General features: G+C 41.0%; 1 protein-coding gene and 1 long non-coding RNA gene across 11 annotated transcripts in view; one reads left to right on the forward strand and one right to left on the reverse strand.

Annotated features, from left to right (window-relative positions):
- Positions 1 to 26296, forward strand: part of LOC309508356 (neprilysin-like) — a 159058-nt gene that overhangs the window by 63393 nt on the left and 69369 nt on the right. The window lies entirely within an intron of this gene.
- The window catches only part of LOC309508536, a 166443-nt gene that overhangs the window by 37958 nt on the left and 102189 nt on the right, over positions 1 to 26296 (reverse strand). The window lies entirely within an intron of this gene.

The raw sequence follows: 26296 nt of genomic DNA on the forward strand, positions 1-26296 counted from the left end.
GTCTCCAGATCGGCAGACATAGCATGAACGGTCTCTCTATCAGCAGAAGTGACAGGAACAGTCTCTAGATCGGCAGCCGTGACCTGAACAGTCTCTGTATCAGCAAACCTGACATGAACAGTCTCTGGATCATCCGATGTGACATGAACAGTCTCTGGATCATCAGACGTGACCTGAACGATCTCTGGATCATCAAATGTGACGGAAACAGTCTCTGAATCCTCAGACGTGACCTGAACGATCTCTGGATCCTCAGACATGACGGAAACAGTCTCTGAATCCTCAGACGTGACCTGAACGATCTCTGGATCATCAGACGGGACGGGAACAGTCTCTGGATCATCAGACGTGACCTGAACGATCTCTGGATCATCAAATGTGACGGGAACAGTCTCTGAATCCTCAGACGTGACCTGAACGATCTCTGGATCATCAGATGTGACGGAAACAGTCTCTGAATCCTCATACGTGACCTGAACGATCTCTGGATCCTCAGACATGACGGGAACATTCTCTGACTCATCAGACGTGACCTGAACGGTCTCTGGATCATCAGACGGGACGGGAACAGTCTCTGGATCATCAGACGGGACGGAAGCATTCTCTGACTCATCAGACGTGACCTGAACTCTCTTCTTCCTCCGATTTCGTGAGCGGGTTGTCCTTACCAGCTGCTCTACAACCCCTGGGGTCTTAGCAGGGAGAGTAAAGCCCTCTGGAACCCTCAAAGTAGGATCATCCAGGACCATCGGGGTTGGGACCGCTGAAGTCGAAACCTCCAGAACCACTGGGGTTGTCTTCCTCCTGCGATGATCAGTACGAGACTGTGCAGGCAACCCTGCCTCTGGGAATACAATGGCTGGCCACTCTGGAAGTTTCCTCTCAGGATCCAGAGCATTGATGAAACCCCAGAAATCGAACTCCTTCAGTACCCCCATCTCCACTGCACTGAGTGGTTTGTCAAGTGCAAAATTAAACAGGTCCTTAAGGGCCGTCTTCCCCAGGCTCAGTCCCTCAGCCGCTGAGCTGAATCTTAGGGCAAAGTCTCGGATATTCATACCCTCCTGATGGAGAGAAACCAACACGTTGAATTTCATAACCCGTTCATATTGAGGACAGGTAATCGAAGGGCCTGGTGACTGGTATGACGTTTTCCGCTGAGTCCTCATTCTAGGCTGGTTCGTTCTGTCACGTGATAATCAGGAAACATAAACGAGGACTCAATTGCAGGAAAACAAAGATAAGATTTTAATTAACCAACCAAACAAACAAAATACAAAGTATAAACAAAACTCCCACGTGGGGGAAAAACCAGAACAAATACTAACAAGGCAAAAACACTAGGAACAAGAAACAGGAACTTAGACAAACGAACCAGCACTGGACTGAAAACACAAAGGAGGCTATAAAGGAAACACACACGAGGGTAACGAGACAACAGGTGAGGAATGTTAATTACTAAACAGAAAACGAGAAGGGAGGAGCTAACAATTAGACAGAAAGCACATGGCACAGGAATAATCAGGAGCCATGTGCTCACATGAAACTAGACTAACAAAACATGAGACAGACAGGAAATGTCATAGCTCTGTCACCACACAGAACTAGTAACAAAAGCAAAAGTGACAGAACCATGACACACTCATACTAGCCTACTTTTATCATGCTGTGTTTTATTATAGAATATAAAAACATCCTCGTGTCGAACATGTATACATTTAGCACTGAAAGGTTGCCTACCAGTCTAGTTCACATTTCAACATGTTTCTGTCTATATAGATACATATACGATATTAGGCTCAGGCCACATTTACACATAGCCGGGTATTTAGAGAAACGAATATTTCTCCCCCTCCGTTTTCAAAAATAACATCGTGCACACAATATCGTTTTCAAAAAAAGTTGTCGTTTACATCAACCCGCATAAATACAAAGGGGCGGCAGTGTAAGGAGAAGGATAAAGCCATGCAAGCCAATCAGAATCCTCAAAATCGACAACGACGAATAGCACGAGCGACTTCCTGTTCCTTTCAAAACAATAGACATGGCGCGAGGTTCGTTCGTGTGGACAGACAGCGAAGCAAATGCAAACAGGCCAAAAGCGTTTTCACAAAAGTAAAAATGAGTACCACTTTAACAGCATCCATGATCAAATAGTAGCCAAACAAACTCATAGACAGTATGGAACAAACTCTAAACATAGGGCGCTCACATGACGTAAGCATTTTCTGGCGCATAATGTGACGTTTGAGAACCTAAAACCCCGTTTCTCCCAGTTGACACGGCAACACATAACCGGCGTTTTCAGAAATCTCCACTTTGGCCGGAGTTTTTAGAAATAATCGTTTTCTGGGATAAAAACGGCGTTTTCGTGTAAATGACAGGCCAAAACGCAGGGAAATATCTGCGTTTTCCCATCGTGTAAACGGGGCCTTAGTTCATGTTTTTACTCCAATCTCATTTCATAACATACATTTTAATCTGGCACCACCAGTTTAACATGTCTTACCTTAAAAATCGTCTCATCTTCAAATTGCGAGGTAAATCCAAGTGAAACAGCACAGCACAGCACAAACACAGTCTTCCAAACTCGATGAAAAGCAGAGGAGTAAGTTACCGAAGTCTCTGATTCTTTGTTTTGAGGTGATGAGGGCGTTTACAGGTCTGCGTTTCTCTGCGTGGATCATTTGCATGTCTATCACTCGTGCGTGCGTGGGCGTGGTCACATTAGAGTTAATTAGGACGCGTTTGAGAAACTGTACATGCCGCTGCTTTCATACGGATTACTTAAACAGAGATTATTTTTTTTTTAATATAATTTACATACTTTAAAAATAGAGACTCCAAGCGTTGTATAGACATGCGTTTCAAGTCTGTGTGACAAAAATGTCTGTAGTTTGGGCCGTGGAGAAGTGGCGACGGTATCTGGAGGGTTCGCTCATGACAGTCCTTTAAGTGGGCACGTGGGGCGTATGAAAACCGTACGCTGATTACTCAATGTTGTGTATTGGCCAGAAATCCGTAAGGATGTATGGAATCACTGTAAGATGTCTGTTAAAAGTACAAGCCCTGCATCACCAAGCTAACAGGATACTTACAGTCTACAGCTATGGTGGAGCCTGGCTATATGTTAGGTATTGACCTCATGGGACCGTTCCCAAAAAGTCTTCTTGTCGTGGTTGATTATTTCAACAAGTGGGTTGAGTTGTTCCCAATGCGGTCTGCCAAAACCGAGCTGATCTCTAACATCCTCTCCAAAGAGATTTTCACTCGTTGGGGAACCCCAGCATATCTTGTATCCGATAGAGGTCCGCAGTTTACATCTCTACTTAACACCACGTGCCGTCAGTGGGGTGTGGAACAAAAGCTCACTACTTAACTGGTATGCTTTACATCCTAGCCACTAGAGGGCGAAAGGGAGTTTTACCCTAAGGATGTGCCCTATATTAAGTCAAAGAAGTGGATAGTAGGGTGTGTGTTAGCAGAAGCAGGGAGCTAGCTTTAGCTCTTTTTTTTGCCATGTCTGCAAAATCCCCTATTTTGAGGAACAAGACTGTTCAATACATTCAATGTAAGTGCGTTTGTTTCTGTTCTACTGGATGGCAGTGTGCTGGCTAGGTGTTTTATTTTGTTTTATTCTAGAAAATCTCATCTTTTTTGTTTTATGTTTAAAACAGAAGGTTCTCTGGGTGCATGAGAGAAGATATTCCATGGATTGGAAAGGGATTTACTGTATAATCTGACTTTTTAAATTATTTTTTTGGACTGTCTTTACTGCTGGGATTTATGCTCTTGTTGTACTATTGAGGATTATTTACAAGAATTTTGGAAGAACTAAAACTCAACTGGAATACAAATAAATGTCCTAAGGCTCTGACATTTCAAAGGAAAAGAGACTAAGTGACTGTCGTAGTGTATATGTGAAAGATGTATGCCACATGCTTTTACTGTTTGAGAATTTTTGTTTCTTTGATTTGATGTTTCCTCTTACCCATGCTAAGAATATACCGTATATACCCAAATATAAGACGACCCTGAATATAAGACGATCCCCCCATTTTCCAGACTTGTTTTTGGGGAAAAAATAGATTTTTGTGGAAAAAATCTGGTTTTCAACAGAAAATAATTTTATTTGAAGATTCTAGTGATAATTCATTGAAAAAACAAACAAACATTTTAACACCATTCATTAAATATTTGGATTAATTTGTCACAAAATAAAGTGCACTCTGTCAATGAGTTCAGAAATGAATGAATGAGTGACAAAAATGAATAACCTTTTCACAAAAATGCAATAATTATGTATGCCTATGTATGTATGTAATTGTGGTACTGTGAAGATAGATAGAAAATAACCATCTGCTTTTAATCAAACACATCTGACATTAAAGTCTTGAAACAAACCAAACTGTGGGGTTGCAATAAGAACAGCAGTGCAAATGGGCCTTTATGCTGCACATTAAACTAGGCCTATTCCTCAGAGATCCCCTGCCTCGCTATGCTCACTCTCACTGTCATCACTATCATGATGCTCCACGAGCCCCTCCCACAGAATGTCATCCTCGCTCCCATCAAGGGCATTTGATATTTGATATATTGATCTTTTTCCGCAACTGAGTTTTGACGGGCTCTGTCAAGTGTCCGTGGAAAGCATCCAAAACGAGCATATTTCTCTTCTTATGAAGCGCACCGCGGCGCCTGCCCCACACTACCTTGAGCCAGTCCACTACCAGGTCAGTGTTCATCCAGCCCTTTTCCTGGGCACGTACGATAATGCCAGCTGGCATAGTCTCCTTTGGCATAGTCTTGCGTTTCAAAATCACATATGGGGGAGTTTGGTCCCATCAGCGAGACACGCCAACATTACAGTGATTCGATTTTTTTTTTCATTTCCAGTAGATCGCACAATAACTGATTTGTCCCCTTTCTTGGCAACAGTAACAGATGTTGGCATGTCAAAAAACACTGGTGTTTGGTCAGCATTCCCTATCTGATCCAGGGGGTATGAGTGAGTTTTCCTCAGTTTAAGCACATATCGCTGAAAAGACAGCAACTTCTCCTCGAAGTCTGAGGGCAGGCGCTGGGCCAGACTTGTTCTACGACGCAGTGTCAGCCCTTTGCGACGCATCATTCGTGTACACCACCCAGTGCTAGCTTTGAATTCATTTGTCGGTATGTTCAGCTCCTTGGCTATCTCCAGAGCCCTCAGCCGAATGATTTCTCTTGTGATTGGCATCGCATCCCGACGTTTTTCTATCACATATTCATAGATTCTATCATCAAGTTCTGCAAACCTGCCACTTTGAGGTCCACGGAAAGCTTTCCGTTGGCTGTTGGTATTTTTTAGTCGTTCTTTTTGTGCTCGCCACCTCCGAACGTTGCATTCTGTGACTCCAAATTTTTTGCCAGCTTTGCAATTATTAGATGATTCCACCTCATTCACGACCATAAGTTTAAAGTTGACGTCATAACTGTTTTGAACGTGTTGGTTTATTTGACCAACTTTTGAAGCGCTTTTCTCAAGATGATTTCTTGACCTCTCCATGGCGGCACTTTACTGTTTATTTAATTCATAACACTGTCAGTAATAATTAGCCTATCGTGTTGGCGCCCTCTACTGTTTCCCCCTGTTTTCTCCCTTTCCCCCTGTGATTTTGTCTATATCGCGAATATAAGACGACCCCCCATTTTTCAGCCTGTTTTTAGGACAAAAACCTCGTCTTATATCCGGGTATATACGGTAACTTGTTTAGTTACACTCCCTCAATGTATCTATCTCCTTACTGAATGCATTGGTAAGCGTTACACCGTGAAGATCTAAAATCGGACACAACCCCCCATATTTTTGGGAACCAGAAAGTACCGATTGTAGTAGCCTGACTCTCTCTCCGGGAGGGGAACATGTTCTATGGCCCCTTTGCCCAGAACAGATTCTCTTGTGACAGCAGATGCACCTGCTCCGGTTTCATGGTAGTGGGGACCACTCCTTTAAAAAGAGGAGTGCAGGGTAGAGGTCTGCGCGGGACTGTTTTTTAAGTCCCGCTCCCGCCCGCTCCCGCTGGGGTTATATCCCGCATCCACCCGTTCCCGCTATATATACACTATTTGTTCACCCGCTGTCTGCTTAGAATAATTTTCTTCCCGACCTGACCATCCCGCTTAATATAGATCTCCCAGAATTTCACGTACATTTTCACAGAGAAAATAAAAATGTAGTCTGCACAAACATTTTTTTATTATTTTATTCGCCTTGTCAATATAGCCTACAAAATTTAACATTTTGCTGCAGACAGTAGGGGAAAAAATGTCGCAGCGAAAAAAAAAAAAGAAGTGTAGGCTATTATTTGTTAGTATTATCAAAATTCTTAACATTTTGCTGTCAACACAGGAAAAGTGTCAGAGAAAGAAAGAAAATATGACATGTCATTAAGCAAAATATGTAGGCCTTAACCGAACAATATCTAGGCCTTAACCTTCTCATCCCTAAGAAGAATACTGACGTACGTCTCTCCAACAAAATATATAAATTCAACAATAACTAAAAAAAAAATTAACAACTCAAAATTGTAGGCAAAATATGTAGGCCTTCCATCGCGAAATTAAATAACTTTTTAACCAAACAATTTAAGAAAAGAATATGCCGACATCGATTTCAACGTCTCCCCTAAACAAAATAAATTCAACAATAACTAATAATAAATTAACAACTCAAAATTGTAGGCCTTCCATTGCGAAATTAAACCACTTTTAAACAATTTAACATCCCTGGGAATGTGCCGACATTGGTTTCAACTCTCTCCTACAAACAAAACATAAATTAAATTCAACAATAACTAATAATTAATTAACATCTCAAAATTGTAGGCAATATATGAAATGAACGAAAGCCGTTTACTTACTTGGAAAAATCAGCTTTTTCCAGACTATTTTAAATATCCATGCAAGAAAAGAATGTCATTGACTGATGACGGTTTCAATACCGAACGTCTTTCTTCCAAAATCCGACCGCAAAGGCTGAATGCTCTCTCGGAAGGTGCACTCGTGGCCGGGATGCAGAGGACATATCTCGCAAGGTTGCTCAGAGCAGGAAACTGGGACTGGTGTGAATCCCACCACTGCAAAACTTTTTGTTGACTTGATAATTCAAGTCTCATGGTCATGTACTCCTGAATCTGAATATCTAGTGATTTCGATTCAACTGATTCTTCATTGTCCTCCCAATCAGAAAATTTTGAGAAAACAGTAGGCCTTTTGGCAGGTGTTGGCTCAACATCCTCCTCACCATGGGTATCATAATCAAACTTTAAATCTTCTATTATCTCCTTGACACCCTGTATCACCTCCTGACGCCCTCTTTCATCCAACATTTTCAAACTTCGCAGATTTGGCGTAAGAAAGGTTGCTATTCTATAAAGCATGTGAACTGAATTTGGCAAAGTGGTGTCTGTTGACAGTAGTTCTTTCAGCCGTTTCACACAGACCTTTGCTATTTCAGAGAGCAGAGGGTCTTTTGTGGCTGATGTACAGTGCTCAATTAATCGCACAGACCACGGAAGAACTAGTGAGGCACTTGGAGTTGTGTTGTCGGTTTCCAAGTCGTCAGTTGCCTCTTTAAAGGGTTTTAGGAATGATACTAGTAACTTGAGCGTGCTGGCGTTGATGCGTAAAATCTTGTCATGATTTTTGCTCTCAGTCAGCACAGATGCGATGTCTTCGTACTGTTCCAAAACGGAATTCAGCATGTCAAAATTTGAGTTCCACCGTGTCTCTACGGATTGTTTCAGTGACATTTTTAGCTTGGCCTGCTGTCCTGAGTGTTTGAAAAATGTGACCAATTTTTTAACATCTGTTAGAAGCCCAGCGATCTCTGGAGACATTTCCATTACGGCAGGACCAAACGCACTGGACAGAGTCACGTTAAGTATGTGCGCTGTGCAGTTTAGTCTTGTGTATCCTCGTAAGGCACTGATCATGTTAGCTCCACGATCTGTCACAAAAACTATCTTTCTGCCCATTTCTGTCGCATCAATGCCAAATATTCTGAGATTCTGCAGCAGGTGGATTCGAATATTTTCACCCGTCTTTGAGGTGCTTGGGTCAAAGGGGACAGCAAAAAGCACTCTAGACTGTAGCTCAGATTTCTCATTAACATAATGGATGGTTGCCGACAAAAAGGACGTTTTGCGATAAGTTTCTGTCCATATGTCTGTTGTAATTGCACATCCGAATTTGTGTATTACTGCAGTGAGTGCGTCAACAACATGTCTACGCAGACTCTGAGCCCTATTTTCAACATTTCTTGACACTGTTGTTGGATGTGGAAGTATCTCACTGACATTAAACTTTCCAATTTTTGCTGCTGTGTCGACCAAATGTTGGGCCAGCTGATTAAAACCTTTTCCGGACACAGTATCATACGGTCGAATGTCTTGGCAAACAAAGTCAACACATTTTTCTGTGGTCTCTTTTTTAAACTGCTCTGGCACCGGCCTAGACTTTGTAAATGCCAGTTTAGTTTGACCCTTTGAGATGATGCATGAGTGCCGCCTTAAACCCGAGGTTCCAGTCTTGTGACTGCTGAACGGGAACACTCTTAGGCATTTATCACATTGCGCAAAGGGTATTTTTTTCCCATCTGCGTCTATGATGCATGAAAAAGACTCCCATACATTAGACTTGCCTGACGTGGGTTTCTTAGCAGTAAACTGACCATTGTCCAGTCCAAGTTGAACGTCCTTCAAGGACAGCGCATCCACACTTTGCTCTGCCATTTTTTTTCTTTTGAGGGCCGTTTATCACATACAGTCTGCCCTGAGGAGTCGGACCGTTATGCACATGCTGCGCGCGCGCACAGATCCAGCAAATACAATCAATGCATGACAGAAAGAACCGTTACTGGTCTGTGCGTGCAGCGCGTGCATAACGGTCCTGAGTACAGGGCAGACTGTAGCCTATACCGGGTGGTCGATAAGATTAAGATTAGGTAAAGCGAAGATATGCTGTTCTGAAATAACGTCGGCGTTGGGAACGTGATATTGAATGACCGACCGCTCCCGTTCAAATTACACCAGAGTTACCGACCGCTACCGTTTTTTAGTCAGAAATTTAATCCCGCGGCGCAAAATATCTGGTCGGGTCCCGCGGGTACCGCGGGACAGCCGCGGGAATGCAGACCTCTAGTGCAGTGTATTCCTTTTTCTACTGTCTTTAGGACCCAAGGAGATATACCCGGCAGTAGCTTCTATGCTGCCAAAGTCTCTTTAAAAGGGTTCCAATTTAATACTTCCTGTTGGGGGAATATTGAATGTTCTGTGTCCTGGCCAATACCAGGAAGTGACAGAACATCCAACATTTCAGTGGAAAACCGCTGCCCCCTGAATCACCAGAGGTGGTGTGAATGTTACAGTGGTTTCCTGAGGGTGCCAGGAAGGAGCTGGTTGATGTATCTTTATGCGCTCTCCCCACCAGCGTGGATGTTGTCCTGCATAGCTTGGTAGGGAGAGCTGGTTCTTTAATGAGGATGCAGACAAGGGGATACATAGCCCTCGAGCGTCTCTTCAACCTGACGCATCATGGTATAACCATGTCGCGCCCACGATAGTCGAATATGTCGATGTTGAGGGCGCAAAGACACACAATGTATAGGGTTTCCCCCATGAATGTGATATTTCATCATGGAGGTCCTCAAAGAAGGGGAGACACCGTTGTTGAGGTCCCTCCTCTTTGCCATCAGACAGAAATCTGTCCTCTAATTTAGGCTGCATTTACACTGCAGGTCTTGATGCCCAATTCCGATTTGCTGACTATATCCGATTTTTTTGACGACCCGCTTACATCATCTTTTAAAAGTGACCCGTATCCGATATTTGCATTTACACTATACACTGCCAAAACAACCAAATGTAGACGTTCTGGCCCGGAAAATGAAGTAAAACAGCTCTATATGCAATGGATCAGGCTTGTGCAAAATTCAGAATTTCAGAATTGGCCTCCATTCAATTCATGAATTGGAATTTGAATTGAATTTACTCCGCCCCACAGGACGTTGAATTGAATTTGAATTGGAATGACAGGAAGTGGAATTAAATTCATGGCAATTCAAAGAAATTCCACACAGTCACACAACAGAAAGAATGTGTTGAGTCTCGCATGCATTCAGTGTTAGGAAGGTTACTTTGGAAATGTTATTGCTTACTGTTATTAGTTACCCATTATAAATGTGGTTTGGATTACTTTATTTGGATAACTTTATCAATGCAAAGCAATTTCGTTTTAAGTTGATTAGTAACTAATTGAATTAAACATTTTACCTCAGTAATACAACTAAATACAATTACATTAATTTTGTAATTTAATAACAGAAATTTCATTTCACGTAACTATTTACTCCTCAACCCTGCATACATTTTGTTCTAAAATAGATATTGATCAAATTCTTGAAATAAATTACCCCCTCAATGTTGTTGAATTAGTTTTGTTCCAATGTAATTTTCATTTCAAAGTAATCACACAAACACAATATCATTTATTCCAATGCAAAAAATTACTGAGCAACACTGTTGCATCTAATTCTCAATAGCTCCTCAAATGTTTTTTCATTGAGTCTGCACCGTTCTGGTCTGAATATCTTTCCCGCAACACTAAAGATTCTCTCAACAGGTGCAGAGTGAAGTTGTAAGGGACTTCTGAAACTTAAAAAGTCCAGTGTTGCCCATCAAATTGTGCTTTCAAACAAATGTCCACCTCAAATTGTTTAGCAACCATTTTAAGTCAAGTCAAGTCAAGTCAAGTTTATTTGTATAGCGCTTTTCACAATACAGATTGTATCAAAGCAGCTTCACAGTATTAAATTAAAATAATACAACAAAGTTTGTTTCAAGAGGAATTTATTGATTGATAAAATTAAATTAAATATCCCCAAAATATCCCCAACTGAGCAAGCCAAAGGCAACAGTGGCAAGGAACCGAAAAACTTCATCAAGTGACCTAATGGTGTCCTAAAACTCCATCAGGTGACCTAATGGAGAAAAAAAAACCGGGGGCCAGTTCTCCTCTGGCATTTATGAGCTAGAGGCCGGATTGTAGTTTGAACTGTAGGATTATATGAATGCCTGGCTGAAGAGATGCGACTTTAATCTAGTTTTAAACTGGGAGAGCGAGTCTGAGCAACGAACAGTATCAGGAAGACTATTCCAGAGTTTTGGAGCCAAATGTGAGAATGCTCTCCCTCCTTTGGTGGTTCTGGATATCCTAGGTATGACCAAAAGCCTTGAATTTAGTGATCTTAAAGAGCGCGATGGATTATAGGGCGATAGAAGATCCGTTAAATAGACTGGAGCTAAGCCGTTGAGGGCTTTATAAGTCAGTAGCAATACCTTGTAATTAATACGGAACTTTATAGGTAACCAATGCAGTGATGATAAAATCGGTGTTATATGATCATATTTTCTTGATCTAGTAAGAACTCTAGCGGCGGCATTTTGGACTAACTGTAGCTTGTTTATTGAGGATGCAGGACAACCAGCTAGTAAAGCATTACAGTAATCCAGTCTCGAGGTCATGAATGCATGAACTAACTTTTCTGCATCAGAAACTGATAGCATATTACGTAGCTTAGCAATGTTTCTAAGGTGGAAAAATGCTGTTTTTGTAACATATGAAATATGATTTTCAAAAGACAGGTTGCAATCGAGTATAACACCCAGGTCTTTTACTGTAGAGGATAAAGTAACAGGACATCCTATGATGTTAAAGTTGTATTGTGCGAGGTTTTGTGGGCGGTTTTTTGAACCGATAAGTATTACCTCTGTCTTGTCTGGATTTAATAAAAGAAAATTACGCGTCATCCAATCTTTTATATCTTTAACACACTCTGTCAATTTGGAAAATTTAGCGTTTTCATCCGGCCGTGATGAAATATATATTTGAGTGTCATCAGCATAACAATGGAAACTAATTCCATGTTTCCTTATAATATTTCCAAGTGGCATCATATATATTGAAAATAACAGAGGGCCTAATACAGATCCCTGCGGCACTCCATAGTTTACTGGAGTTATGATCGATTTTTCTTCATTTAAATAGACAAAATGGTAGCGGTCAGATAGGTATGATTTGAACCAGCTTAGTGCTTGTCCTTGAACACCAGTATCATTTTGTAGTCGATCTAAGAGTAATGTATGATCTATAGTATCGAACGCAGCACTAAGATCAAGTAAAACTAGTATTGAGATACAGCCTTGGTCAGAAGCTAAAAGTAGGGGCGTTTTTCCACTGGGTTCGTTTGCTGCGGTCCGAACCCGAGTGCGCTAGTTCCCGGCGCCCCACGCAGCGTTGGTCTGGTTTCACACTCAATTAGTTGTATCGAACCCAGGTGCGTTTGCAGTGATCTTACGTCATCGCAAACGCACACGGAAAACGCATGGAGAATACAACTCGACTGAGCATAGCTGTAATTTGTCTGTTTTTTTGGTGCTATTATGCACAACATAGTGAGAGACAACTACGTTTATGTTCATTACATGGTGTAATTCAGCACATATCCAGGGGACGCCGTGTTTCTGCTGCTCGCAGAAGATTTTTCACTGATGCGACAGTGATACGCATGCGCGGGATACTATACTTCCTGAACAAGCACGCACCCGAGTCCGTGTTGCTTGCACATTAACGCGAACCGCGCCACGGTTCGGGAGCAACCGAGCTCAGACCACCTCCTCCAGGTAGTCTCGGGTTCGGTACTCTAGTGCGCACCCGGGTCCGATGACAGCGTTCACATTAGCGATTTTTCATGCGAACCGTGCCCCGGTCCGCACTAAACTGCTAGTGTGAAAGCGCCCTTAATCATTTGTGATTTTAACGAGCGCAGTTTCAGTGCTATGATGCGGTCTGAATCCAGACTGAAACTTTTCATAGATCTCATTTTGTTGCAAGAAAGAGCCCAGTTGAGCGGACACCACTTTTTCTAATATTTTAGACATAAATGGAAGATTTGAAATGGGTCTATAATTTGCTAGATTATTATGATCTAATTGTGGTTTCTTAATGAGAGGTTTTATAACTGCCAGTTTAAATGTTCTTGGAACATGACCTAAAGATAAAGACGAGTTAATAATATTGAGGAGAGGATCTTCCACTACAGGTAACACTTCTTTCAGTAGTTTAGTTGGTATAGGATCTAATAAACATGTTGTTGTTTTAGATGAAGTGATAAGTTTATTTAACTCTTTTTGTTCTATAGTTGTAAAGCACTGTAATTGTTCTTTCGGGGTGATAATTGAAGCTGAATTATAAGGCGCGATTGAAGATTGAACGTTTACAATTGTGGTTCTGATGCTTTCTATTTTCTCAGTGAAGAAGTTCATGAAATCATTACTACTGAACTGTAACGGGATATTTTGTTCGGGTGACGTCTGTTTATTTGTTAGTCTAGCCACGGTGTTAAATAAAAACCTTGGATTGTTTTGGTTGTTTTCTATTAGTTTGCGGAGGTGCTCAGCCCTGGCCGCTTTTAGGGCCTTTTTATAACGTGACATACTGTCTTTCCACACGATTCTAAAGACCTCTAAATTAGTTTGTTTCCATTTACGCTCTAAAATACGGGTTTCTCTCTTTAAAACATGCGTAGTATTGTTATACCATGGTGCTTTATTTTTCTCTCTGACCTTTTTTAATTTAATAGGTGCAACCACATCCAATGTTCTAGAGAGAATGGTGCTCATAGTGCTAGTTAGTTCTTCTAGTTCATCTGTTTGTTTGGGTTCAGGCAGCAGCTGAGACAGATTAGATAAGCAATTTGAGAAATTATCTATGGTGGATGGGAGGATTGTTCTGCCTGGTTGATAACGCGACGCCGCATGACATATTACAGCAGTACGTAATATGCAAGTTACCATGTAGTGATCAGTGACTTCATCACTTTGTGGAATGATATCTATATCGGTTGGATCGGTTCCATGTGATATAATTAAATCGAGTGTATGATTAAGACGATGTGTTGGTCCGGTGACGTTTTGCTTGACCCCAAATGATTTTAATAAATCTGTAAACGCAGCTCCTAACGCATCATTTGGATTATCTACGTGTATGTTAAAATCTCCAACAATTAGTGCTTTATCGACATTGACTAATAGGTCTGAGAGAAAATCTGCAAACTCTTTTAGGAAATCAGCGTAAGGCCCTGGCGGTCTATATACGGTAGCCAAGGCTAGAGATAATAGGGATGTTTTTCTAACATCTAAGAGCGTAACATTTAGTACAAGTACTTCAAATGAAATAAACTTATAACCCGTTTTCTGGGTAACATTTAGAATATCTTTATAAATGGTTGCAACACCTCCGCCACGACCAATCAGACGGGGCTCATGCTTATAACAGTATCCAGGAGGAGTAGACTCATTAATACCGAAATAATCATTTGGTTTAAGCCAGGTTTCAGTAAGGCAAAGTATATCGAAGCTATTATCTGTGACTATTTCATTTACAATAACTGCCTTAGGTGTGAGTGATCTAATGTTTAGAAGACCTAGCTTTAGAAATAGTTTTTGTTTACTAATAGCAACATTTTCTGTTTTAATAACAATTAGATTTTTCCTAGATCCTGCATTAGATTTATTATTTGATCTCACTAAACGAGGAATAGACACGGTTTCTATGCAATGTTCTACACTAGTATTTATATCAGTTGAATTGGTGCAGCAGAGACTATGATTTGGACTTTTGGTTACTAGTCAAAGGGTATTTAACATTTTGGAGATGTTATCTGACAGAAGATCCGCTCCGAATCTGCTTGGGTGTAAGCCATCAGCACGGAAAAGCCTAGGACGCTCCCAAAACAGATTCCAATTATTTACAAAGAGCAGTTTCTGCTCATTGCACCATGACATTAACCATTCATTTAGCGCAAATAATCTGCTGAACTTTTCATGCCCTAGTCGGTACGTGGGAAGCGGTCCTGACACAATGATCGTTGTTTCAGGCGATGTGCTGCGTACCGTATCGATTAGATTCCTGAAGTCTTTCTTCAGAATCTCCGTCTGGCGCAGCCTGATGTCGTTCACTCCCGCGTGCAGGACCACAGTTCCGACGCGCTCGTCACCGTTCAGGATCTCGGGAACGCGAGCAGCGATTTCAGAAACACGAGCACCAGGAAAGCAGTGACTTTGCACCTTACTTTTACCTAACGTAGCGTGTACGTGCCGAACGATGGAATCGCCGATGATCACAGCATCGCGTTCTGTTTCGCGTAGAGGGGAGAAGCGGTTTTGTGTCGATAACTCGAAAACCGGGAGGGTCGGAGAAAGTCTTGGTCTAAACCTGACTCGCGTCTTCCGCTGCGGAACCACCCAGGCTTCGTGGTGGCGTGTTGGAGCCGGAGTGAACGAGACCATGGCTGATTGCGACCGATGCTGAGGAACGCACGGAGTAGACGCGGTCGGAGTCAGCGGGTTAGTAACGTTAAACACTGATTTGTGTGCATCGGCGCGTGATGTTTCAAGAGCCAAACACCGGTCTCTCAGCTCGGCCTGTCTCAATAAAAGGTTGTGGATCTGTTTCTCAACAGCTTCCAGCTCAGACTGCAGTGCGTGCAGCTCAAATGTGTCCTCACCTGCACCAAGCGGTAGACTACTTACATCTGATATATTCGCCATTTTAACAGATGGACAGTGAGTTAGCAACGAGGCTACCAGTGATGCTATCAATATTAATACTAATTTATATTATAAGTTTGTTTGTAAGTGAGTGTGGAGAAGACGCGTTCAGCCGTGATCCACGGACGTAACCTTTAAGAGTATGCAGCGTTGGATCACTAATAGGCTTGAGACGCATCTGCTCAACAGTCCGCGTTGTAACTATGAGGTTTTTTAGGTTTTTTAGTGGTAGGGGTGTAGAGTAGACGCACGATAGGCGAAAAAAAAAATGTTTGTTTATAAGTGAGTGTGGAGAAGACGCGTTCAGCCGTGATCCACGGACGTAACCTTTAAGAGTATGCAGCGTTGGATCACTAATAGGCTTGAGACGCGTCTGCTCAACAGTCCGCGTTGTAACAATGAGGTTTGAGCAGTAACATTAGTGCTTCTCAGTGAGGAAAAGTAGAAAATGTTCGTTGTAAGCGAGTTTAAAGAGAAAAATCAAGAATTATAAATCAAATCGATAGAGCTCCAAAAACAACAACGCATTCAGACGCAACGCATGATAATAACAGGACAAGACATTACTCACCGTGTTTGTTGAGTGTTTCTTACTCACCTGAGCTTTTCTGAACTCAAAGGCGCGAGAGAAAATAAATAAATAAAAATAGCTGAGCTGCACACGGGTGGCGCTTCTCCAGGCTAGCGAATTACTAGCGTGTTGTGCTAGTAGTAACGTAAGCTAGCGATGTCAGGCTAGGGAGTCATTTTAAATACTTGGTTAAAGTAAAGCATTCTGGGGTTCTGTGACTAGAGCTTTTAACATTCATTGCTGGGGGAAAACATATCCTTTTAATGTAATCTGTACAAGTAGTTCAAACTAATATCATTTATAATGCAATCATATCTGACATATACTGTAAAGCTTCATTGTTAAACACTTCACTTAAAATATGTATATGAATTTCTTTGAATTTTTATTGAATTGCAATTCTGCTTCCTTTAATTCAAATTCAAATTGTAATTCTAGATCCTGTTTTTGACATCAATTCAAATTCAATTCAAATTCAAGAATTGAATTGGAATTAAGGAGTCATTCTCAATTCAATTCTGAATTGTGCACAAGCCTACAATGGATGCAGAAGCAGACAAAATGATTATAGTGATGCGCGGATCGCGGTTATATCCGCGGGGGCTCTGCGGATAATCCGCGGATCGGGCGGGTCAAGTAGGCTAATAAAAATAACATTCTGATTAATTTCGGGTGGGTCGCGGTTGGATAGATAAATCATTATTAACGAAAATATTAACTACATTCTCTAAAATATGAGCATGTTCCATTCCAGTTTAAGTTTCAAGGGAGTAAAGCCTGTTTATGCCATTAAGAAAATGAAATTCTGTCAAATAAATTTTGTTTTAAAGAAATGTTCATTTAAAAGCAGCGCTCATTCATCATTTTATTAGATGCGCGCATCAACCGTCGCCTCGAGTCCGCTGTTGAAGGTGATGATCATCCATTTATCCTCACGCGTAACCACACATAAGAATAATAACTTTGACCATCGGGTGCGGATACTTAAATCAGAGAAAATTATTGGTGCGGGTGAGTGGCGGGTGGATGATTTGTTTTTGGCTGCGGATTCGGGTGACGTTGGAGCTCATTCGCGCATCTCTAATTATGCAGTGTTTTGCTTTCCGCACTATTTTCAAAGGTCAGCAAAACATTGCTCTCGTAAGGTGTAGAAAAAATTACTCCACTGTGTTGAGCCTTCGACCTCCATCGTCCACCTGAGTTGACGTCACTTTTTTAATGACGTACGACTCACATTTACTGGGGAATATCCGATTTGTCTGCTTACATGGCACACGCAAATGCACGTATCCGATTCATATCCGATTTATTACCACATATGAATGAGGCCTGAATCCGATCTGAGAAAATCGGAATCCATGCGTTTTTTTCCTGCTTACACGTTCACCGGTCATATCCAATCTGTGCCACATGAGAGGAAAAAATCGGAATTGGGTCACTTGAACCATGCAGTGTAAATGGGGCCTTAGAGTGTTTGGCCAGCTAATTGCCAGTCTAGTTGTAATCTGACCAATGCATAAGTAACCACCTCGAGTAGTCCTCTCTCGCTTTGTCATCGTGGGAGGAACGCTCTGAGGCGGCAAACTCATATTCCATTCTAACGGAAACAAGAGATTCAGCGTCCCCCTGCCCGAGCCGCAGAAGTGCCGGGGTACGCTATGGAGCCAGGCAAAAGGACACCGCGATCTGGAGAGAGAGCGAGCAATAGGGACGGACCCATCTCTCGCTCCTCAGCCAGATCGACACGCGAGCCCCACGATCGCATTGTGGGTGCTAATCCTTAGAAATAAGCAAAGCAACAGGAAGCACTTTAACTGTGAATATTTCGCAATGCTCAGTGTGAAGGTATGCTCAAATGCAAGGGCAGCACGCTCTTCCCCTAAACACACAAGGCAAAACTGGTGTGTCATATTCAGGCATGGACCGTGAACGTGAACACCGCTTACCTTGAGTGATGCTCATTTTTCTATCTATTTCTCAAAGAAATTTCTGCAAACACCAAAAAGCTGGAAACTAATTTCTGACGAGAGCGACAGAACGAGTGCAGTGCACACACACACAGAGAACGATCTATGAAAACAAAGAAACCTGAAGAGCGCACCAGTTGCACATCTTTTTGTAGCCTCTGACAAGCAAGGTATTCCCACTGTCACCGTCAGAGGTTCAAGTTCAAGGCCAATTGCATTGGCATGTTCTCACACATTATTCATAGCCGGTCACACACAAAGTGTTCCCAAAGCGCTTCATTGAGCGCAGCATAGAGTGAAGCTTTTGAAAGGGAACAAAATTTTCATTACAATTTTCCACCAGATTTACTATGCTGCACGCAAGTTCACACTAACTCAAAAACTTGCATACACAAGCTGAGACCTGAAGTAAGATTTGATTGTGGCCACCGCTCAGATCCATATTGATAAATGACAAGTTTTGCGTCGAAACGACCTAGGGTCAATTTTCTGATGTGCGTTCATTTTGTAAATGAGGGCCATTCACTTCACACACTCATAATTGCGAAATGGTTCATGTTTAATATTGTGCTATCCCCTGGCTCACCTGTTATCCAGCAAACACAAAGAGTGACTGTCTGATGAAGATTTTTCCTATTATTCTGCAGAATTCGTTATTCAGACAGGGACGAATAATGGCTTCAAAGTGAATAAGGTATTCGGCTTTGGGCACATCCCTATACTTGTGGCATTAATTCAGTATCTTGCCTTGAATGTAGCCATTTACTCTGGATGTTCAAATGCTTTATAAAAAGGGTATGTTCTGCTCCTGGTTGAGAAGCATGTGTTCTGCTCAGGTGTGAGGAGTTGTGAAACACTATATAAACTTCAGTATGTGATTCAGCAGAACCGCTGGAAATATCTTGAGTTAGAGTGTAATTAAAAAGACCTATAGAGAGTGTAAAAGGTCATAAAAAGAAAGAAGCAGGGTGGAGTCTAGAGACTAACATAAAACATGTAAATGTTTACATTGGTCTTTTTGTCCCTTTTCCACAAACATTGCATTTGCATTAATTCATTCCTGCAAACAGGGTTATTTGACCTGCACTGACAATTATAAATACACTACATTATGGATCTTGATGTCTAAATGTTAACATGTCACTATCAGACTTAGCCCACTATGATAGGCTGTGAGAGGCATAATCCAGATCAACCTGACAGAAAATGGTATATAAATAAGAAAAGATTTCTGAACAGGGCCAGCAGAATACTCATGCATATACATGCAGGAGATGCTTGAGGGAAGGGTTGTTTCCTGCCGGGACAGAGTGGGCTTTGTCGGGAGATGTGGGTCAGATAAGGCTACTGCTGATCTCAATATCAAAAAGTAACTTTCAATGGGGCTGTATACTAGCTTTTGTGGACCGAGACCGAGAGAGAAAAACAAAACAAAAAAACCAGTAGTTTAGCTTTGATATAGATACATCCGTTTTCATTTATTTTCACATCAATGGGCATTTTTGGATACTCTGTGTGGTTTAAAGATTTAATTGATAATTTGGTGTCCGCAAAGTAGGGTTTACAAAACAAAGAATAAAAAATACCGTTGTTGAGGAGTACCCATTCCACGTACTCCTGTAAAGTCCCTTGAGGTCAGTCTCTTCACATAGCAACACAGGCTGGACATTATCATACTGGACGAGGTGTTGTAACTCCAAAAAAACCTGTGTGTGTCTCAAGGGACTGGTTCCCATGCGAGAAGAGGAGAATATGTACTGCTGCTACATCCATATTGGGTCTATCTATCTGTCAGCATTGGTTGCAGGCAGTTAAGAGGAAAAGCTGGATCTGGGCGTAGCAATTCTTTAGTAAAAACAGACAATCAAGATACTAGAACTGGCAAACACTTGAACAGAAAAACCCAATGATATCTAACATAGACAGACAATAAACTGAGGAAAAAACAGAACTTAAATACACAAACCAATCAATGCAATGAATACCATGTGAACACTAATAAAAAATGAGTAACCAAGGAGACTAACCAGAAGCGTGAACAAGGAACAAAGGAAACAGAAAACCGAGCAAAACAAACACGGTAAAATTCAAACACAGAAAAGACATAACCCTGACAGATAGAGAATTACGCAATATTTTTTGGAGTGTGTTTGTACAGTTACCTCAGTGGTTCCAAAACTAGGCTACATGAACAAAATACTGAGTTTTGTCGTTCATTTAATTCTACCCCACCTTAAAATAACATTAAACAGAGAATGTATTTCTAACAGGCAAAATGACGTAAATGGTCAAATGAGGAGCTCTTTTCCAAAACGCTATAAATCCATTTAAATAGTTTTCAGGATTTAATTTTTTTTTTTACCTAAACCCACACAATATTCAATTTATCCTGTTAAATTGTTTTTTTGGCTCAGTCTGAACATGTTGAACAATGATTATTAAATCAAACAACAATATTGTTGATGATAAATTCAAAGTTATTCTTTTTTTTTTTTTTTTTTGCTATAAATCCATCCATTTTTTTTCAAAACGCAGTCAGTCAGTAATAAATACATTGGCATTCAGTAAAGTGTCGAACCCATAAAAAGTAAAACCATTGTCCACTTTACATAAAACAAATCACGGCATGACCTTGTGTGAGTGAGAGAGTGAGTGAGTGGCGTTCACACCAAACGCGAATAGAGCGTCTGGCGCAAGTGATTTTCATGTTAAGTCAATGTAAAGACGTGTTTACGCGCGTCTGGAGGTCCTGCGGTGCGAATGAGGCGTTTAGCGTGGCGCGAATGAGGCGAATTGAGCATCTGGCGCGATACGCGCGAGTGATTTGAGGGTGAGAGAGAGAGAGAATTCTGATTAGTCCAGAGGATGTATTGCGTTTAGGCTAAAAATAGGTTCGCCGCTTATCGCGGTTTGGAAAAGAACTGCATCTTGCAGTACATTTTAAAGAAGGAAATATAGCGATTTGGCATGAAACGTTGATGGAGCAGTGAATAGGTTCAGTACACAGCAAAATGACATGACAAACACTTTTCTTTTTTTTTTTTTTTTTTAAATGGCGTTTATCGCGTTTTGGAAAAGAGCTCTTCAAATACATGATATCCAATCAAATTACCTCATCTGTTGTGGTCAAAACTGATTGTATCCACACAAGCAGCATGCAAACTTTGCGTGCAGAGTTCAAATCACGCTACATTACAGCTGTTCTCGACAATGTACCTTGTAAAAGCAGGGATTTAGCACCTACTTGCATGAAGAATAAATATCGACACAGATTGTGCATAGAGATCGATAAAGACTCAAACCCTGTGTGAGTTCTTGTTTTTAATGTTGATAATATCAGAGGTGTCTAGCTTGTATGGCGCCCTGGGCGAAACAACCTCTCTGCCACTTCCACTAGCTCTAGCTTTAAAAAAAGCACTAGCTTTTTTAACGAAAATCCTGACCTTTCCTGATGGTCTGTGCTCAACTGCGCGTTCATGAGACTCAGGTCACTCCGACTCACCCAGAAAAACACACAGTCAAGATGAACAAAAATACAGCACAAAATATAATCCACATCTTCTTCTCTGAGGTGAATATACCTGTTATGTTTGACATAAGTTTTCACGCTCACATCTGTCAATTGTCATTCTGACTGTCATCTGACAAACAGAGTTCCGGTCCGAAGATATTTAACTCAGTGAAGATATTTTTTTGACACTTTTTGGGGGATTTCTAGGCGTTGTATTTGTATTTACTTAACGTATGAATGAAATAATGAATAGATCACTTGGTGTAGCCTACTACAAAATGCTAAGGAGAAAGTTATTGATCGACTGCATGGACTTCATTTGTTGACTCCTTTCTTGTTACAACTTACACGGCACATCGTGGGATCGCGGGACTACAGGACCCGTGCTGTATTTTTTTTGACCGCCTACTGCCACCCACTGCAAATGTAAAACTGCCCACTCCTGAGAGATTTGCGTTGGGTCCCGTGGCACCCGCGGGAGCCCAATCCCAATGCAGCCCTCTAATGTGTGGCAAACACTCCAAGAAATCTTGGCTTTAAATAACATCTGACAATGCCGCTTTTTAGAGACTATAAATGGACATGAAACAGATGTGCCTTTAGGTTTCTTTGTCTTCAGAGACCACATTGTGTGCTGTTTGTGCTACCTTTCCCTCTCAAACTATTCCTGTGTCAGGTGTCTGTTTTGTCTGGCAGGAGTGAAGCCTTTTCTCTTTTCTCAAGAGCTTGTGCTTCGACATCGGTCATCTAGTATCTCTGGGGTTGATACTCAATCCCAAGAAAAGCATGCTTCTCCTGCCCAGAGGACAACATATTTGAGTCGTATGAGACTCGGTCACCATGCGGGCACAGTTCTCTCACGTATTTGTGGAATCCATTTTAAACACCCTGAGGAATTTCAGACTAGGCCAGAAAATTACTTTACATAATTTTCAAAAGAGTTCTAGGTCTCCTGGGCCTTCTGCATTTGAGACCATTTCACTTGTGGCTCAGAGCCAGGAGATGTCATGCAAGGGCCAATCCCTAAAGGCAAATAAGGGTTACACACCGCAGGCTTTGTACCCTTTCTATGTGGCTCAGACCCCGGTTCCTCACCTTGGGTCCCACTCTAGGTGCGTGTTGTCGTTGTCGTTGCAAGATGCTAACAACAAATGCTTCCCATATGGGCTGGGGTGCAGTCTTTTGAATGTTGTCAGGGATTCTGCATTCCGGTTGAGGGTGGGGAGATCATTCCACCAGCATGGAACCGTGAATGAGAATGTTCTGGAGAGTGATTTTGTGGTTCTCTGTGATGGTACCACGAGCCGTCGCACATTGACCGATCGTACGCTTCTGGTAGGGATGTAGACTCGTAGGAGCGAGTGAAAGTAGGAGGGAGCTGAGCCTGTTGTAGTTCTGTAAGCAAGCGTCAATGCCTTGAACTTGATGCTCTAGCCTATGAGGCATGCGGTCAAGCTTAACCTCTAGGTCAGGGGTCGGCAAGTAAGTTTGGCATCGGGCCAAAAAGTTTTCACCACTAGATGGCGGGCCAGAACATAGTCAAAGGATAATTTACATATGTGGGAGATGCAGAATGGATAAAAATAACTAAAACAATAAAAGAGGACTTGAATAAGCCCCATTAATGGCATGTTTGAGTCATGCTCTTAACGGACTGTTTTATTTCCTCTTTTCATATTGTGAATAATAAATGTGTATCATTTTAATTTGCTTGTTACACAATGGAGCCTAACTTATTGTAATAATTATTTGACGTAGCCTACTTTTCACTCAGAATTATTCCTTGCCATCCTCACGTACTAAACTGCATTTTTTTTATTGTTTGTATGCTGGAGGTAAGTGCAGAGTGATGTTAACATTTAAGCTTGCTAGTGAGAGAAAATGGCACTATCAAAGAGTCTAAAGATGAAAACTGTCAGTGAAAATAGAGCATACAAAGAAGAATGGAAAGACAACTATGCGTTTATCCTACCTAGTTTTGTGAATGCAAAGCCGGTGTGTCTTATGTGCAACGAAGCGATCCACACTCTTTTGAATGTCTTTCAGAACTTTACAAATTAAAAGCTCTCAATTCATCTCAAAATAAAACATTGCTGCAAAAACGTTCTCATACTTTTATTTTGAAGGCAAAATCACTAAAGACAAAGTTTTTGTTAACTGTTGCTGACATGACAGATCTTGGTTTTGGCCTGCGGGCTGCCTGTTGCCGACCCCTGCTTTAGGTGTTAGGGCTCATTCCACAAGGGGGGTTGCATCCTCCAGGGCTTTATCAAGAGACATCCCTTGCAGCAAGTATGTTATGCGGCAGACCCACTCTGAGGGTGTGTCCAGATGTCTCTTCAGACAAAGTGATAACCTGAAGGCGCACCGGTTTCAAGTCTATTTATAGACTACTGCATCTTTGAGCCTACATGCAGTACAAGTAAAATACTCAAGTACTGTTAAAATCAGATACTCTAAGACTTTTATTCAAGTAGTATTGGAATTGGTGACTTGTAACTTGTAATGGAGTCATCTTTGCTGTGTAGGGTTCTACTTTTACTCAAATATGATTTTTAGGTACTCTTTACACCTCTGAGTCTAAGTGGAGAGCGTATGCAGAACAATGTTAAATGCCTCAGGGGGTATGCCACTCTAAAAAGTTTGGGAAACACTGAGTTACCTGATTTTCCTTTAAAGGGAAATCAGGTAGTTCACCTAAAAAGCTCACCTTTTAATTCACCTAAAAATAAATTCCTATAATTTTTTGGTAACACTTTACAATAAGGTTCCTTAGTTAAAGGTACGATATGTAAGAGTTTTGTATCAAAATATCCAAAAACCACTTGTACAGTGTTATATATTTCTTTCAATTGTGTACTTCCATTACCCTAAATATTTCCAAGAATTTGTGAATTCAGAGAAATTCACAATTTTAAAAAGTGCCCGTCCCTGTTCACTTGTCGCCTGTCAATGACGTAATATCCACGTTATCCCTGGTTTCCGCTTGTACTGCCATAGTAAACATGGCAACAGACGTAGACAACTGCGTAGTGCGTAACGTCTAGCAGCACGCTGTTGTTGTTTCGTTCAAACATTATGGATCATGGCAAGCAGACTTTGGGACAAAAGGAGAACTAAAACGAGGATCAATATCGGTGTGGCTTTTTCGAGATGCCGAGAGCTTCACGTCCGTGACTAACTTGGACTTGACAGAGACGCAGCTCTTGCATGTACTTTATTAGACAAGTGAGCAAATGTACATAAAACAAGTCAATGTTATATAGCTCAACATGATGAAATGTTAGAATATGATCAGTATGTTATTCTAATGTTGATCTAGCTTACTGCTAGTCTCATATAGCAAACAAACTAACACATAGAATAACATTATAACTTTCAACACACTCCAATGCTGTTTAGTATGATAGTGTAATGTTAGACCAAATGAAACAGCGCTGCATTACCTCACAAGTTTAATTCGTCAAATAAACTGACCTGTGTGAGTAGTAATTCAGCACTTGTGGGTAGTTCCGTAGAATTAAATGTCCTCATTCCTTTATATCCACGGGACTCGCGTGTGGCGCTGATATCTGTCTCTTATTAGCAATCGTGACCTGCTTCATACCACAGTCATGTTAAAAAAAAAACATGAATGTTTTCACTCATCCATAAACATTATTAGATCCATCAGCATGACAGCAAGTCCCATCATTCCGCTTATCACTGCGTCATCAAACTACGCCTTTGTTATTGTAAGAGGTTAGCGACTCCTAGCAGCAAAAACAACTTACATATTGTAGCTTTAACTACCTTAGTTAACATAAACTAAGAATGAACAATACTTCAGCATTTATTAATCTTAGTTAATCTTAATTTCAACATTGACCTATTAAAATCAAAAGGTTGTGTTTGTTTGTTAGTTAATGCACTGTGAACTAACATGAATAAACAATGAACAGCTGTATTTTTATTAACCAACATTAACAAAGATGAATAAATACTGTAACAAATGTATTGTTCATTGTTAGTTTATACATTAACTAATGTTAACTGATTAACCTTATTGTAAAGTGTTACCAATTTTGTACTTACCCTTATGTAACTTCAAACCTCTATGACTTTCTATCTTCAGAGGAACACAAAAGATATTTTGAAGGAGACATTTTTCAAAATACATTCTTTTGTGTTCCACAGAACAATTACATTTATACCGTTTTTAGAACATGAAAGTGAGTAAATGATGACAGAATTTTCTTTTTTTTGTGATCTATCCATATAAGTGGATCAGCTGCTAAAACAACGTACAGTACAGTACAGTACATGCAAATAGTGCTATCAGTGGGCACAATTTATTATTAGTGAATTATTTTCTCAGATTTTTGTATTTTGCTTTAGGTGAATGACAGGCTGCAAGTTTTTCAAGACTTTCTGAAACAAGTATTTGTCTGTAAAGTAGGTCTACATATAACATGGGAAGAGAGGAAAAAAGCATATAATTGCACATGTCAGGTGGATGGAGAAAAAGAGGGACTGAGATGAAGTGACAGAGTTTCGAAACTGTAGGGGTTCGTGCCACATGACCACCAGGCGGTCTTTATAATCCAATCACACACACATG

The sequence above is a fragment of the Leuciscus leuciscus genome, assembly GCF_965113295.1.
Source record: "Leuciscus leuciscus genome assembly, chromosome: 10".
In the NCBI taxonomy this organism is placed as follows: domain Eukaryota; kingdom Metazoa; phylum Chordata; class Actinopteri; order Cypriniformes; family Leuciscidae; genus Leuciscus; species Leuciscus leuciscus.